Below are 17,469 nucleotides of genomic sequence, written 5' to 3'. Positions count from 1 at the left end.
AAAGCTTAAAACACTTTTCCTGTATTATCTATGCCAAATCTCCTGTCAATTTCGTTACTAAAATAAATGTTACAGTTATCAGCAATAATCGCCTGCACTCGACTATACGTTTCTTTAATTAAAAATTTATCAAAGCGAAGTCTTCGATTCTTTAAATTCTGCAAAATTTGATGAAACGCGCAATGACTCGAAACTTCTGACGTGTAATGTACGCGAAAGACTCTGTATACTCGTTAGGTCGTTCCTCAAACGAGAAACAGATCGAACTGTTCGCGTTCGAGTCAAACGTAAAGGGAAAAGATTAAATTTCCTAACTTTCCGTCGATAGGATCTTCATCGACGTTTATGACAGTTGACTTCTCTTAATTAGCGAAGCTTCAAGCTTTCGATATTTCCAAGTTTCAATAATTCTCATTCTCCGTTCGCCTTTCAATGACCGTTATTAGCGTGAGCGTATGTCAATAATCAAAGCGAACGATGCTCTTTTGAACCTTCCTTTCCTCTTCCATTCGTCTTCTTTTTCAGAACGGAATATTGGCTAGATCTACTTTAATCGTTGCGCTGATTTAACGAGTGCGTGTTTATTCTCTCTTTATTCTTCGTCTGCTTCTGCCCTCGCATCTGTTGAACATCGATTCGATTGCTGAACTCGACTGTGTGATTCTCCTATCAGGAACGACATTTGCGTCGGAATATACATGTTACGGTCGTTCTTTAAAATTCTTCTAAATTAAAAGTTCCTTAAAACTCTCCTAGCTGCAAAGTTCTTCTCCTGAAAGAGTCGCGGTAAACGTGGATATCTGACGTTACGCGTTCGTTAACGAGCATCTCTTATGTCAAATATTACAAAGCAACGATTTACCCAAAATATAGAAATATCTTCCGAAATAGCGGACTCGTCGTTAGATTATTAGATCGCGGATGTTCGTGCATTTGTGGGAATTATAAAAATGCAAAAGTCCATGAAACGTTTAGGAAACGTAGAGGATGAAATAAATCTTATCTATATATATCTTGAATATGTTTTTGTATGAATATCTTATGATTTGTGTGTATGAATATCTATATCTTTGTGTATGAATATGAATATCTTTGTGTATTTGCTACGATATAATTATTAAAAAGAAGAAGAAACTTTCAATCATGAGAAAGATGGAATATAATGAAATATATTTAGACATTGAATAAAAATTTTTATTTTCATTTCGGAAGATGGAACGAACACGAAATATGCAGCAAATTTTGCGAATATTTCAAAATGAAGGAACTGCGCAAATATAAATATTTGCAAGTTAATTGCACTTAATATGGAACACCTGACTTTAAAAGCTTCCCAAAAACAGAAACATGCTTTTCTTTTTAATTGCTTTCGAGAAATTAATAAGTCCTTTCTGTGTCGCTTTATAAATTCTTTTAACATCGATATTACGTTTTTTCCTAATATTATATTCTAACAATTTCTTACAATTTTTCAGCTGAAAGTTGTATTAAAATAATTTTGGCAACCGCTGAAAATTGTTGAAATTGTTGCACCAAGAGCGTAATTTCTGGGAAAAAAGGGTCGATGAGAACTCAAATCCTTCCGGGACTGTTTTACTCGCTCTATTAAACAAACATGTTTAATGGTAAATCATGCAAAAAGTAATATTTTTTACGTTCATTATTTAACACGACTCTCAGAAAAATTTTATAGGCTGTCAAACGTAACAATCAACTGCATTCGAGCAACATGCTTTCATTTTTAAGGAAATATTTCATTTATTATTTGCGTTATTACTTTAATAAACGTTTGCTATACCGTTAACGTTCATATCTATAAACCAACGTTTACTTACAGCTTTACCCTTACATAACGTCAATCTTCGAAAGAATTACGGATTTTTATTATACAATATATTAATCTTAGTTATTATAACGTTAAGTTATTAGCAAAATTACAAGATTGAAGTTACCAGAAGAAAAAAAGCGAGCTGTTCGTTTCCTCTTTTACAAATATAGAAGAGGAAGGTTGCTTAAGAATGATTAAAACGTAAAATGAAATTCTAATTAAATAAACGCCGTATTACCATTTTTCTACTATAGTTTCGAGTAAATTCCGCGCACTAATCGTATTTCTCTACGGCACAATAATAACATTCTGTTAATCAACCTTTGAAATGTCACCGCAAATGTTCCATGTGCAACGTGACGTGTATTCCGTGATAATTTTCTTAAACTATATGAAGTTAACGTTTATAACATTCTATAAAGTAATAAGCAAACTAAATGAATAGCCTTCATCACGCTGTATATCCTGTTTGCATATTTAATATTAATATCAAAGCTTCCATGCAAAAAGATGTTTTGATATTTTGCAAGCGTATTTTATTACCGAGTGCATAATAATTCATTAACAATCCCCACGATTTATCGTCACAGTACGAAAGTACGTTCAATAATTTACATTCTGTTTTTAAACAGCCTGTTGTAGCTATACTTTGTTTTCACGTATTTCAAGTAAACATATCATCGATAAATAAACCAGTACAAACGCTATTATATCGATGCAAACGTTAAAACATTTTCATCATGGTGAAATGTATTTGGTACATCAATTTTAGCGAATTCAATTAATGTATGACGAATGTTAAGCATTTACTTTGATTCGTTGAGTTTTAAGAATGAAATTAATTAAAATTTCCTTCGATCAAGGTAGATGTAATTTTAACAGAAAATTCCATTAAATTTCTATAAGTATTTCTAATGGTTACTCTTATGCCTATAGATAAAAATTAAAAAGCAAACTATCCTATAAAAATTAACAGATAAAATTATTTTTTCCTGTTAATTTCTATGCCATAATTGCCTCTTCGATTCCCTATTTCTCTACGATTTATTCGTCTCGTACACAATTTTAACGTAATATTTGTAACAACAGATAGAGATACTTAGTTAGATTTAACACGATTCTTTTTTTCGCTTTTGTTAAAAAATTATTCGCAGACCGCAGCTCCTCCTTCGATAAATTTTAATTCTCATTACGTGTACGTACATAAAACGTAGCGAGTACGAAACAACCACAGAATAACGTGATCTTCGATGAGATGCGATGTTTTAATAAGTTCTGATAATAGATGCATCATTAAATATGTAATTGGAAATGGTTGTTAATCGCGAACATTAAATAATAATGTAATTTGAAAATAAATTAAATTCGATATATTTATACCGAATATATTAAAGACGTTTTAACATCGACATATTCAACATTTACTACTATTTTCCAGGCAAAATATCTTCTTGTCGTTACGTATTTGAAACCTCCATAATATCTGAATTTATTTTAGCGGACACAGCAGTATGTAAAAGTTACATTAATAAATAAAAAAAAAAAAAAAAAAACAACAAATCGCGAGTATCTTCGTTAACTTACAAGATACGTATTATTAAATATCCAAAGAACAATTCTAAACAATTTTGCAGAAATAACATTCCAAACAAATATAATACTTATTAATTGATATATTAAATTCGTCGGATGCAATTTTTTAATCGCACATGAAACAAACGTATATTTCTCATTTCGTTGAATTGTTTTCTACATTTAAATTATTCCTGGATAGATAAGAATTATACGAAACTCACGAAATAAGGAAATAAGCAAAATAAAAAGAAAAAAAGAAGAAAAAAGAGAAGAAACTGATAGATTTCACTTATCGTTAAACTTATATTCTTAAACCAAGTTAAACTTAGTTCGCCATCTTCGTGATATTACGCAATTCAACAAACTGTCAGATGCAAATACAACGTTAACTGTAAATAGAATTGTAACGATAAAAGTTATATTCGAAGTTATGGTAATCTCTACTGCTATGACTCATCATTGTGCAACTGTAACACTTATACCATTAACAAATCTGTATTTTCAGCCACGTTTCTAACTATAATCGTACATTCCATGTACATAAGTAATGTCCACATTGAGGAACGTATAACGCTTAGTTAATAAATTCGAAACCACATCGTTCGCGTGTAGTCCACGTGAACTATATTTGAATTGTATTAAAATGGCAATTTGTAAATTTTATACGTCATATCGAAGGGATTAAGGATATTGAAGGAGAATACATAAATATTCGAGTCGCGTACATAAGTCTTAATATTATAATAATAAATAATAAGTCATAAATAAGTCATAAATAAATCATAAATTTTCATAATCTTAGTACGTTATTGATCTACGATATAGTAAAAGTTCTATACAATAAGTAATAAGCTTTATACAATAGCTCGTGGTTGATAACTCCGCGTTAAATACAATTTATGGCAACAAAATTTTATCCTATTCTAACAGTTCGTGGAAATAAAAATCGACGGACTTATGTAACTTCCAGTTGGCGAACAAATTAACGCAAGTTTCCAACGAATGAAACGCGAATAATGAAATTACACGAATACCGAGGAACGAACTTTAAAATTCCTCGTATCGATCGAATCGACTGTTATTCGTTGAATTTTCCAGGATCGCTAAAATAGGCTAAATCTTACGGACCAAGGAATTTCCGACGATATGAAGGAATTAGGTAACGTTGTCGGAGAAGAGTGCGCGAATGTAATACAATACCTTGGAAAAGTAAAACGTTTCTTTTAATAATGTAAATGGGCTGAAAAATATTGCGGCAGAAGCGAGCAATTACTGATTCTACGTGAAAAACCGAGTGGAAAATGTGGAATAAAATTTGTAAAAATTTAAGTACACCGGTTAAATCCTCAATTTCGATCCTCGGATGAAAAAAAATTAATTGTAATAAATCATACCAGGTGTTTTTCCTATCTTTCTTATTTTTCACGTAGAATCACAGTCTGTGTTTCTATTCGATCTATTGGCCAAAATCTATAAAATTCACGTGGCGATCAACGTATCTATGCATTCTGTCAATTAAAAAAAGAAGATATAGCTTAACGTAGAATAATCTTTTTTATTGCGATAGTGATGGAAATTTCATTATCGAGATTAATCGTGACCTTGTTGAAAGTCTGATCGGCGCTATAACGAAAGAGTAGTTAGGCGAGCGGAATCACGGCGTGGAATGGAAAAGCGTGAGAAAGTAGTCTCATAATGTAATTAATGATCGATGAATCGAAATTCTGTCGTATTTTACAGCGAGGATAAGAACTACTCAAGCTACAATCGAATGTCACTTAAGCGCTCTGGAGATGGAATCAATTAGTACTTGAGTGGCGTTAATTCTTGCGCGAAGATCAATTCTCGCAAACTATTCGAAAAATAAGGATTAAAAGGTTTTTACATAGAGAAGCGTAGGATTGAAGCTTAGGATTTAATTTTGACGCGAATAAATGAAAGTTTAAGAATCGAGATTTAATTGAAATAAAAGTAGGATCGTTAAATTAAAAAACGTGAATAATTCTCAATTTTTGTCGCATATAAAGTATAGACACAAGTCTTTCAAATAATAAAATATTTAACCAACGTTAAATATTTAACTATAACGTGAAAGTAATATAAATGTAAATGAATATCGAACATTCTGAATTATAACACCAATTAATCGCATGCTAATTAATATTTATGAATCATAAGCGAAACACGATGGAAAATCGAAATTCCATATATATATTTCGAACCGTAAAAATAAGATCAGTAGAATGAACATGAGTTGGTGTACACTAGTTTTTTATTAAATGAAAAATAATAGATACGAATAGTAATAATAATAGAATATTTCTTAATTAACTTTTTCATTAATAGATATTATGTTTACATATATACAAATAAATATAATTTTCTACAAATAATATATATGTTATCAATTTAGGATATGAGTATAAAATTTCTCACCATGTCACAAATTTTCCCGAACGTTATTTTTCGCATTTGAACTTGCAGTTGGATACTACGACTATATTTCTTATATTTGTTTACAAGTTTAATAAAACTATTTTACGCTATGGCTTCGCTTGTTACTTACGGCTTCTTCAAACCAAGCGATTAAGAGATCGAATAAAGCTGAAATTACGTGATATAATATGCGCGTATACTTCGTGTGCCTGACATTACGAGCATCACACTACTTACAAAGGAGATTTTACCTTGTATAAATCATACTTTTACTTTAGCAGCATGATAAATTTTATCCGATTACTTGAAAGCTGTTTGTATTCCGAGTTATTAAGCATCGTTATAACAACGAATGGTGTTGATAATTCTCTAATTTATTTAAATTTCCAAATTAACATAAAGTGTTACGTAATCATTTTATAAATGTCTTAAAACGTTATGAAAATTATTTTATATGAAATCTTCCCTTAGAGAACGTGGGCAGATGAATATTAAACTTTGATGGAACGCATCTAACGATTAAATATTACATATCTATGAAATTCATCTAAATGATTAAATATCAGATATCTATGGTATTCATCAAACGATTGAATATCAAATAATATAAAATTAGCAACATTTCGATATTATGGATTAATTGAATTAACTTTTAAATCGAAACACAAACGTGTTAACTACAACCTGCGGATTAAAGCGATTACAACTTTTTCCTTTTTTTTACTTTCTTTTTTTTTTTTTTTTTTTTTTTTTGATAGGAAAACTTCAACCAATACTTTTGTGTAAGCCTGTGAGGTAAGCCTCGACTTCTAAACTAACTTCCTAAGCTATAGAACTAAAAGAGCATAATCGTAATGTGATACGAATAGTCGGAAGAAATTTAACATTTATTTAAAAACTATATATATGTATTTAAAAACCGCTATATTACAAAGTCTTTAACTATATTTTTATGAATCTGTATAATTTTTTAGAATTTTAAAAGGATACATATATATATGCAAGCTCCCTAGATTTCATGTAGGATAGGGATTCTTTTTGTTTCGCGGGTAGCACGACAGGCTGTGTTTCACGGACAGACCGATCTTCCCTTGTTTTACGGACGACCATTTTAAGAAGCACGTTTTTCCCGAACGGACGGACAGAGAGTTACATTAGAGACAAACAAGGTTACGGAATAGTTATTTAAGATTTTAAAGACTGAAGAAGAAAGATCGGTAGCTCAGGACGTTGAAAATCGATTCTCAATTTTCAGGTAAACATTGTACTAAAGACTTGTTATTTCCCGTTTATATAATTATTGTTATTTATTGTTATAAACGCATATTAATTGTCGTTTATTTTTGTATTTTATTATTTACTTCATAATAAAAACTCGATTTTCAGACTACAGAATCGATCCCTGAATTATCACCAAATTACGATCTTACAAATCGATTTTCACTACGCCATGCCGTTAGAAGTGAAGCTACGTATCGCCATGAACGAGAACGCAAGGGGGAGAAAATAGAATGCATAAGAATCCATAAGGAAACCAGAAGATGAAGTATGTGATGTCTTTCCTCCAGAATATCAAGCAAGAGATCATCGTCCGTGGTTATTCAGTTTATCGATAGTGAAGAAAGCCGCAAACAGCTTAACCAAGGTAAGCCATTACAGAAACATTGCACTCGCGATGGATGACGCAACGGCAGCGTCATACATCGGTACAAGTTTAAACTTCGTGTTTCGAGATATTTACTTAGAAGAATCGGAGATCATCCCCACAAGGAAAATAAAGACCGAAATCGAAAAGCCCAATCTTCAAATAGAAACATTATTAGAGATCTTCCAGAAACAAAACATGCATGAGAGAGAAGGCACAGACTTTGTCATAAAACAATTTGATGGAACGCAAAAAGCCACGGATTGGAGTATGAAATATTCATATTTCACATACGCATCCCTTCCATACTATAATATGAGTATGAAACCGAATACGAAAAATACGAAATCCAAACTGATGAAAAAAGGATCAAGAATTTGAAGAAATATTTGGGAAAAACAGCATCAGAATGGTACCAAGCAAATCTGCTGAAGGATGAAGAATACAACTGGGAAAATTGGAAGGTGGCAGTTCAAAAAGCTTCTGGCAATAAAGGTTGGTCTGCAGTACGATACGTTTATAACTTTAAATACATTTCAGGTTCATTCACTGAATATGCCATAAAAAAGGAATGATTAATATTGGAAGTAAGGAGGAAGACTTCTGAAGAGACAGGGATAAATCTAATTGTTATTGGATTACCCATACACATTCAAGATAAAATCGATAAAGAAACAGTACAATCAACAAATGGGTTAATCGAATTCTTGGGGCAATATCAGACGAAGGGAAGAAAAACACAAGGGAATAACGCAAGATTGGACAGAAAGCCAGAGCCACCGCCCAAGAAACAACCTTGTGTGGTTTATGAAGCACTGAATTTCCCAGGTCGATTTCACCCAATAACAACTCACTAAAGAAATACATGCACATACTCATTGATCATTTTTCAAGGGCTGTTTTTATGTCCACATCGAAAACACAACACACAGAAGATATCATAAAACTTATAGACTCGACAGGAGAAACTGATTCCATAAAAATTATCCTTGCAGACCGATACCCAGTAATGACATCCAAAGAAATTCAAGAGTATAGGAGGAAAAGGAACATTAAATTAATTTTCACCTCGACAGACTGCCCATCCTCCAATGGACTGAACAAAAGGGTAAATCAAACATTAGTAAACAGGATCAGATGTAATTCAGACAAAAATAAGAGAAAATGAACAAAAATCACAGAAGAAAGCGTAGAAGAAAACAATAACACCAGACACAGTGTAACGGGGTTTGCCCCAAATCATTTACTGAATGGAAAAATGATTGAAATCGTCCCTAAGGAAATAATGGTGAATAAGATAAACCTAAAAAGAGACAGAGAAGAAGCATTCAAAAACTCAACAAGAAATTTCGAAATCAACAAACAAAAATACGATAAAAAAAGAAGAGAACACGAATTTAAAATCGGTGATATGGTCTTCACCCATAACGGAAAAAAAATGAATAGAAATAAGCTGAAAGAAATTAGGAAAGGACCTTTCATAATTCTAAGAAGGATTTCAAACTCCATATATGAAGTGGATAACGGTAATCGGGGATCTGAAGGGAATCTGTTCCACTCCCCATTCGAGGGGCGGTGTAAACTCCCTAGAGTTCATGTAGGATAGGGATTCTTTTTGTTTTACGGGTAGCACGACAGGCTGTGTTTCACGGACAGACCTTCTTTTGTTTTATGGACGATCATTTTAAGAAGCAAATTTTTCGCGAACGGACGGACAGAGAGTTACATTAGAGACAGACAAGGTTACAGAATAGTTATTTAAAACTTTAAAGACTGAAGAAGAAAGATCGGTAGCTCAGGACGTTGAAAATCGATTCTCGATTTTCAGGTAAACATTGTACTAAAGACTTCTTATTTCCCGTTTATATAATTATTGTTATTTATTGTTATAGACGCATATTAATTGTTGTTTATTTTTGTATTTTATTATTTACTCCATAATAAAAACTCGATTTTCAGACTACAGAATAGATCCCTGAATTATCCCCGGATTACTATCTTACATATATGTACATATTTGTATATATATAAATATATATATATATAAATATATATATATATATATATATAGAGAGAGAGAGAGAGAGAGAGAGAGAGAGAGAGAGATAGAGAGAGAAGGAAGTAATCTAAAACTTTGTAAATTTGTAGTACATGTTTAATGAGAGAAGTATAAAATATCTGATAAGCGTAGATCCAAAAATTAATCCTATTTATTTGATATACCGTACTTTTTATTTAACATTTAAATCGAACGTTTAAATCGAACCCTCGATAGAATAGATAGAATAAACGTGTCCAATAAAATAATCTCCTCCATCATCTGATTTGAATTCAACGAATTTTTTTTTATGAATACACATAGAGAGAAATCTACCTATTGTGGACACACGTACAAATCAATAAATAATGCATGTCGTGGAATATCGGCTACAGAAGGAATAAATAGAGAATTATGTATTATCCACAGATGGCAGTTATACAGTGACTACGAAAGGTATTTAAATAATATGAATATAAATACATGATACATGTATTAAACTTGGTATTATTTAATGGTACTTTCATACGATTATAAGGATTTGATTTGAAATATAAAAGCTGATAGGAAAACGGTTCATTGGAAAATATGGACACGCGCAAATATTTTCTCGTGACCGCAGTATATTAAAACAGAAAGTCAAATGAAATATTTCTTATCAATGGCGAAGGATATTTTTCTCTTCTTCTTGACCCAGCGATTGGATTTCATCAATATTATATAACGTTGATTAAAATTTCCTTTTCTCTCGAGTGAGTACTATAAGAGAATATAAAATATAATATATATAAGAATATAAAATATATAAGAGAATATAAAACTGCGTCCTTTTACAGGCAACCATGTATATTCCAAGCGTGATGAAGGGATTAGATCATCGTATCGTAAATTATGCTTACTTCCAACCCCAAAGGCAGACTTTCTATGTGCTTGTTTCTTTGCTTCGAGGGCCAGCGAACTCTTCACTCTATATGACAGAAACAGCCTAGAATCCAGGGGGAAATTTGAAAGTCAATCAAGGAAGGAACTGCAAGATGGACAGAGCAAGGTCTCGTAGAAATGTATGAGATTCGTTTCTCGCAAATTACGAGATACGGAAACGTTTAAAGTCATCTACAGGCGGAAATCTGTTCAAGACAGTCGCGGTAATGTTTCGACGTTATATTTCATACGTTAAGCCAGCTATTATTTAAATATGTTCTTTGAAATTAAGTAAAATCAAAGTAGCTGAAAAAGTACAGCTGATAAAATTACGTTCAAAACGTGAATGAACAATAATTTTTACTTTCGTTACGCTGTTGTTATCGATTATCCATTATTTCTTATGGCAAGAAATGGGAACGTGCTCAATTTACGATAAAAACGAGAAACAATACGTAAAATATTTTTCATTACGCTTCCGCGATATAAGTGGCGAATGTAATTGAACAAGAATCATTTTTGATAAATGTAACAGATATATACCGTATATATATGCAAAATATATTGTAACGTGTTAATTCATAAAGTTACGTAAAATTATTGGAAATCTATGTACGTAGGTATGTTTAAATATTTCATTCATGTTTTTATTCCATTGAATTGCAAGTTATATAAAATCATTTCATTAATAGTATAGTTCAATGATATAAGAATTGCGAATTAAGAATATTGTTTATTAGTGATATAAATAATTAAATTAGTAATAATGTATACTTAACACGTTCTTGTATTTTGTTATTAAGGTAGAGTTAAATGGTTAAAGAATTAAAATTATTTCGCTCTTCTTTCAAAATTATTTCAATCTCAATCTCATGTTTTAGAAGGGAAAACTATAATTTTTGTTCTTAAAACATATCATCCCCTAATAGTCTGCGTTCGAATCATGATTATTCTAAAAACCACTATGATTGTGTTATTGAAACAACGTCATCAACTAGTTTCTTAAAGTACGTAGATGCTATTGAAACAAACTACGTACATGCATAGTAAGTTTATATGAATATTAAACATAAGAAACTTCGTTTGACTTGATTTGGCTGAAATCAGCTTGTCGAAGTGCATCATAGAAATAAGTCACGTCGATCAAAGTTGTAGCGCAATATCTATTAGACTGTCATTAAAGTCATCGTTGGTACATTAATAGATGGTATCATACAGTTAAACGACATGTCATAATATTCTTTCATCTAAACCATAGTAGCAACAGACTGTTTCCTACAGACTAGAGGTATTTCATGGGACGATCATATAAATTCTTAAATACAATAATGTATAATACACATACGTACATACATGAACCAAGTCTGTAAGCATAATCTATAGACTATAATAAATACGTGAAACATTTTGAATTCTGTATTAGATTTGAAGAAATCTCGAATAAATCAAAAGATATTAAATACTACAAAACTGTGAGCATTATTAAGGATTAGGATGTGATTTTTTGAAAGATATAAATATAATTTATGAATAGTTTCAAAGATGAAGGTGAAAGAAATCTGTAACAAGAATTAGTCCCTTAAGGAAACGTTAATTACTTTGTTACTGTGGAAACACTTGTGGATTCTTCGTTATAAAACTAACAATTATCTTTTATCTAAAGGATATGTTAAAATACAAAGATCCTTAAAATTATTCGATGGAATATCCTATTGATATTAATGCTGATTACCTGCTTTTTAACCTATCATTTACAAAGAACAGTTTATTTATCGAAGCTATAAACTTTTTTGTCCACTTCAGAGCTTTCATCGACGATTTATGACGTACATGGTGCAATAATGCCTAATGCGATTCTCTTTAATATCCCATATTGCATACATTCTCGTACCGATTACACAAATTGTTTGAATTCAAGAAACATGAGATCACTATACCGGTATAAATTTGTTATTTACTTGATCTGAAATATCCTTTCAAGTTTGAAGTGAAATTGAAATTCTTTCAAATAACCTTTGACTTAACGATGTTATTTATAGTTTCGCGTTTATCGATATTGATTCCCTAAATTTAACTGATTTTATATGTATATTTATTTTACGATTTAAGCATTACATGTTAGTTTAAGTATCATTTACATACCAGCTACTTGAAATCCGTTTAATTTCATGTAACTTAACTAATTACAGAACAAGGTTTAACTTTTACGCTAACTAAGCTCAAAATGTCCATGAAGCATGACTTGTTTCTGGAAAGTCATTTAACTATTTTAACTAACGAAATGTATAACGAAAACTATCGATTTTCAGAACTTTATAATATAATGGAATCGTTTTACATATTTGCGGACAAACAACACAACACAGTTTTCGTCTATGAATATGAAATAAAAAATTTAAATAAAAATTATATTAATCCTTTCGGTACGAGTTGTTTTTTAACATCGATGGTACGTATAAAGCAGTAAAGCATGTGCGTGACCTGAATACATTTCCGGTCTTTTTATAACGATTGTGAACAAATAATGTACAAATAACCTTCAAAACTATAACGTATGTTTCCAGATAAAGAAAATAATCACAGACTTCGCTGGATGCATAAGCATTCATAGACAACATCAATGGAATTTTTTCTGATTAATATGTACTTCTCCTGTAGGAAAGTATGAGATGACTCGTTTGTTTGTAAGAAATGTTCAAGAGCAGTTATGAAATCATTTACGGATTTCACTACGTTTTACATATTCGAAACTTTCCATCTTTGCATTTCTTTTCTGTCTCCCCTTTCTCATGAATACTTGAATACATGATTTTTTCAAATGTAATAAAAAAAAAAAAAAAAAAAAAAAAAATGCTAATTCGTATATTACAAAAGTTCACAAAAATAATCGTAAGAATCTGTTCTATTTTTCCTCGTATATTTCCTTGTTTGGAAAAAGGAATAATTTATGACTTGTAATTTGTAAAATTACGCTAATAATATCAGTTTACTTGTACAAGATGGCCACCATACACATATTTGTCACATTAGAAAATATAGACCTAACCAAACAGGAATATTACACATTACAAGTTAACGTACATATATATGTAGTATCTATTTACAAGTATCGCAGATTACCTCTCGAAAAGTAAGAAAACATAAAGACTAAAGTAAAGTTGTAAATCTAAACTACAGTTCAAGTTATACAAGGCATGCAAAGCTTCTCTTGAAACGTTAGGTGCGTACTTCGATATACAATATAAAGAAACATAGCCCGCGAGAAAAGCTATATAGTACATACCATACCAGATCCCTCGTCATAACTTTGTCAATATGCGCAACGAAATCGGTAATTTTCGCGCCACCACTCAAACACCGTTTCTCTCGCTTTGGATAATTGAATCAAATCCAGATCGTCCATGTTTACAGCGAAGCAACATGTGATACCGCCAAAAGTGCTTTCCACCCCCTCGCATAACTGACATCGGCCGTCCGTGGATCCAACGGAAGGATTTTGAACGTTGGAGAATGCGTAACGCTGATTGGCTATTGAGCTCGGGGGTCGATCGTAGAAGGGGACGCCGGGTCGCAACGAGCCTCACAGTACCACTTCGACTGTGAACGCGATAGGAATTGGATCGTCTATTTTACAAAGCTCTTTTATCTTTTGCAACAATTACATTCGAATGTCTTTTCAAGCGCTAACGACATAATCGACGTTTGGTAAGCGATTAGTAACTGCGAATTCGTAGAATTCGTGGATAATTCTCGAGCTGTTTCGTGCGTACGCGATTTTAAGTGGCACGCAAACATGTGCACCTATTCGCGTAGCGCAAGAAATGTATCACGGAGGTCGTTGCAGGTAATATCCATCGACAGACGGGACAATTCGGGTGCACGATCTATGCCTATGACTGTGCAGTAGGGCATACTCTTCTCGACCACTTGTCTGGCGCCAACCACCACTATTGTCTCGCGAAGGCCAAGCTGTAAATCTTCGTTGCTTATACCGTTTTCTTGGTGAGTGTTAATTTTTTACTTATTCGATGGTATAATAATACCGTTATTACGAGGTAAAAGTTTTTGCATGTGTGATTTCTTGATTGAAGAGACGCTGTCATTATTAAAAGTTTGAATATCCCGCCAGTAGCGAGGGAAACATAATACAGAATGATTCTTTCATTTGCTTACATTCGATTTGTTAATTTTACTCCTATTCTCCTTTTTAATTCGTAATTTAATTGTGAGGACATATGCTATGGAGCAATTTTTGTTACTTTTAGCATCGTTGCTTTATTTGTTAAGACTGTTGAGCAATACGATCGTTTACTTTATTTACTGCCTTGTTTGCTATTATTTTACTTTTAAAGACAGGTATTTTGGAAATATAAACTTCTACATATTGGTATAATATTGATATACTTAAAAATGTCGTTTAGTGAATAGGAAAATAGAACACTGAAGGTTTAACTAATTTAAAACGATTTAGTTATTTAGTGATTGATTAAGGAGCGAGAAGATTTCGAACGTAGCGAAATTATTTGTTGATTGAATATCTCCTCCAACCCGACAAGCAATGCGGGTTATTACAAGTAGTTTTTACTTAATTTCCAATTAGTTATCGTATCTATAAGGTGTGGTCAAAATTTTGGTACATAAATTTAGCTTGCATCGTATTGTACCGATTTATTTATATATCCTTCTTTATATGATTTATGTTATTGAGTTAGGATTATATTAAATTATTAATAAAATGAAAGAAACATGGAAATTAAAATTAAATAAAATAGAATTGCATTAAATAAGAAATAGAAATAAAGTTGAACTAAAGCAAATTCAATTAAATTATTTCTTTTTACTTGCCTATGGGATTCTGGAATTATTAAAGTTCCTATTACGTACTCGTATTCTCGCTAATTTTTAAAATGAATTGACTATGAAATGAATGAGACTATTTCTCCGATTCTACAGAACTCTTGTTATTAATACATTAATACATTATGGAAAATTTGAAACCAATTCGATATATATATAGAGGTTGCAAGGCATTTATTGCAAACATATGCTTAACGAAAAATTAGTATACAACATTAGTAGTAGTCTCAAACATACAATTAATCGCAGTAAATGTCCTGCGACTCTTACATACATTGTCATACTCGTTTGAAATTGTAATAATACGTTAATCTTGTCACAGTATCGATAGGATATCAAGATATTCTTAATAATATGTCCACAAGGAGTTTGCAGGGATATTCAAATATTTTCGCGAACCACTGTAATTCAGCACAAGAGCAGAAAATTCCAGATTTTTTAGTTTTCGATCAGAGTGAATGTTTATACAGGTAACATTCGCTATCTCTGTCCATATTTACCGAACATTTCTATTAAACCTGCGCCAAGCTCGTAGAATGCCTCAGGTCGTATATGAGATGTCAGTTTTATCAAACGAAACGGGACCAGCTAATGTTTAATCTCGTAAACTGAAGTTGCCAGCAGAAAAGTACGGCTCTATATAGTAATTGGCGAAGACAGTGAAACGCGAAAGATGAGAAAGAAACAAAAGGCGGGGGATACGACGAATCATGGCAATCCATTTTATTTTCCAGCCATCGATTAACGACCAACGTTTAATTTCATTTCTTTCGCAAAACTCAATTAGAATCGTCGCGACAATCGCTAGAAACCGCAGGCAAATCTGCCAACGTATCGATCGTAGCGGACGCCAATCCCTCTGCGTTAAATGAAATAACGAAATTCAAGATGTAAATTTCACGAAACTTTTCCTCTCGGATTTGTTCGCCAGTTGATGCTTCAAATACTACAGAATATAGCTATTTGCTTTTTGCTGGAAAGCTGAGCGCTATTTCGCTTATACGTGAAACAGCGAGAATTAGGTATTTCAAAGACACTGTCTATGGAAATCGCTGAAAATTCCAGCCATTTAATTTCACACTGACCTACTCCTGTTTTTTAAATACTTTAGGAGAGGGCGCTACTCGTTACCATTTTATATAGCCATGAAGCGTTTAATCTTCGAAGGAGGATAATCTTAACAAGATACATCTCGGGGTCGATATTATCGGAGATGAATAAAAGTTTTTCGATTCTTCATATTTGATTTTTTAAGTAGAACTTTCCGTTGATCCTGGCTTGAATCTTCTTCTTTTTTCGTGCACCCAAATGCTTATTATTAGATGAGAGCGATAGGAAGGTTTTTCGTGTTTCGCAACATTAAAGACAGCAGGAAACGAGCTAATAAAATTGAAGTCACTTAGCCCTTAATATATTTAATATGAGTAATTTTTTAAATATAGCCATCTATTAGCGTGCGTTTGAACTTTGCGTTTTTCTTTTTCGTGCACCTGAACGTTTTTTATTAGACTGAGTGGGACACGTACCTAGGAAGCTTTCCGTGCTTCGCAACTTCAAAGTAAACAAAGGACATTTGACAAAGTCAACAAGCGACGAGTTAATAAAATTGAAGTTAAGGTAGACAGAAAGATAATACGTATGTAGTACCTCTGTGGAAGATAATATAAAATGGAAACGTATTTGACGCAACAGAAATATCTTTCTGCAAATATAGCAGACGAGGAATCAATTTAGCAAAATAATTAAATAAAGTTGTTGAGTCGCGAATTACACGCATGTAATACCAGATAAAATAACTTTAATAATCTTTGTTTCTTATATTCTCGTGAATAATAATTTTTTAATCGATAGTTCCATGGATATTTAGAATAATATCTACAAATTATTTAGAAATGCATAAAAATCAACGGTATTAATGACTCGGTTAACCGGTTAATATCGGATTCTTGCTATTGTTGTTACATGACTTTTTACTATTTTTTGTCTATTGCCAAATAACCTTTCTCATGGTAGGCGGATCGTACACGATTATAACGTGGAGAAAACGTGAAGGGTAATCGTTTTACTAACTCGTTGCCTTAATTGGTTTACCTTAACTATGTTGGCTGTGTCAACCGATGATACGGGTTACGCTTATTTCGTTGTTCACGCAACACGGATTTGCTGTAC

At 32.1% G+C, this 17,469-nt stretch overlaps 2 protein-coding genes and 1 long non-coding RNA gene across 6 annotated transcripts in view; 1 reads left to right on the top strand and 2 right to left on the bottom strand.

Annotated features, from left to right (window-relative positions):
- The window catches only part of LOC126916446 (uncharacterized), a 106,879-nt gene that overhangs the window by 9,640 nt on the left and 79,770 nt on the right, over positions 1-17,469 (bottom strand). The gene's annotated exons all lie outside the window — the stretch shown is intronic.
- LOC126916433 (A disintegrin and metalloproteinase with thrombospondin motifs 3-like) overlaps positions 1-17,469 on the bottom strand; it is a 110,971-nt gene that overhangs the window by 21,764 nt on the left and 71,738 nt on the right. The gene's annotated exons all lie outside the window — the stretch shown is intronic.
- The window catches only part of LOC126916461 (uncharacterized), a 29,101-nt gene continuing 20,306 nt past the window's right edge, over positions 8,675-17,469 (top strand). Inside the window, exons 1-5 of the long non-coding RNA XR_007710591.1 lie at positions 8,675-9,312; positions 9,444-9,493; positions 9,847-10,274; positions 10,359-10,667; positions 12,753-14,445. This is a non-coding gene — a long non-coding RNA (uncharacterized LOC126916461). The remainder of the gene's footprint in view (positions 9,313-9,443; positions 9,494-9,846; positions 10,275-10,358; positions 10,668-12,752; positions 14,446-17,469) is intronic.

The sequence above is a fragment of the Bombus affinis genome, chromosome 5, assembly GCF_024516045.1.
Source record: "Bombus affinis isolate iyBomAffi1 chromosome 5, iyBomAffi1.2, whole genome shotgun sequence".
Taxonomy (NCBI): domain Eukaryota; kingdom Metazoa; phylum Arthropoda; class Insecta; order Hymenoptera; family Apidae; genus Bombus; species Bombus affinis.
This window is presented reverse-complemented; position numbering and strand designations above follow the sequence as displayed.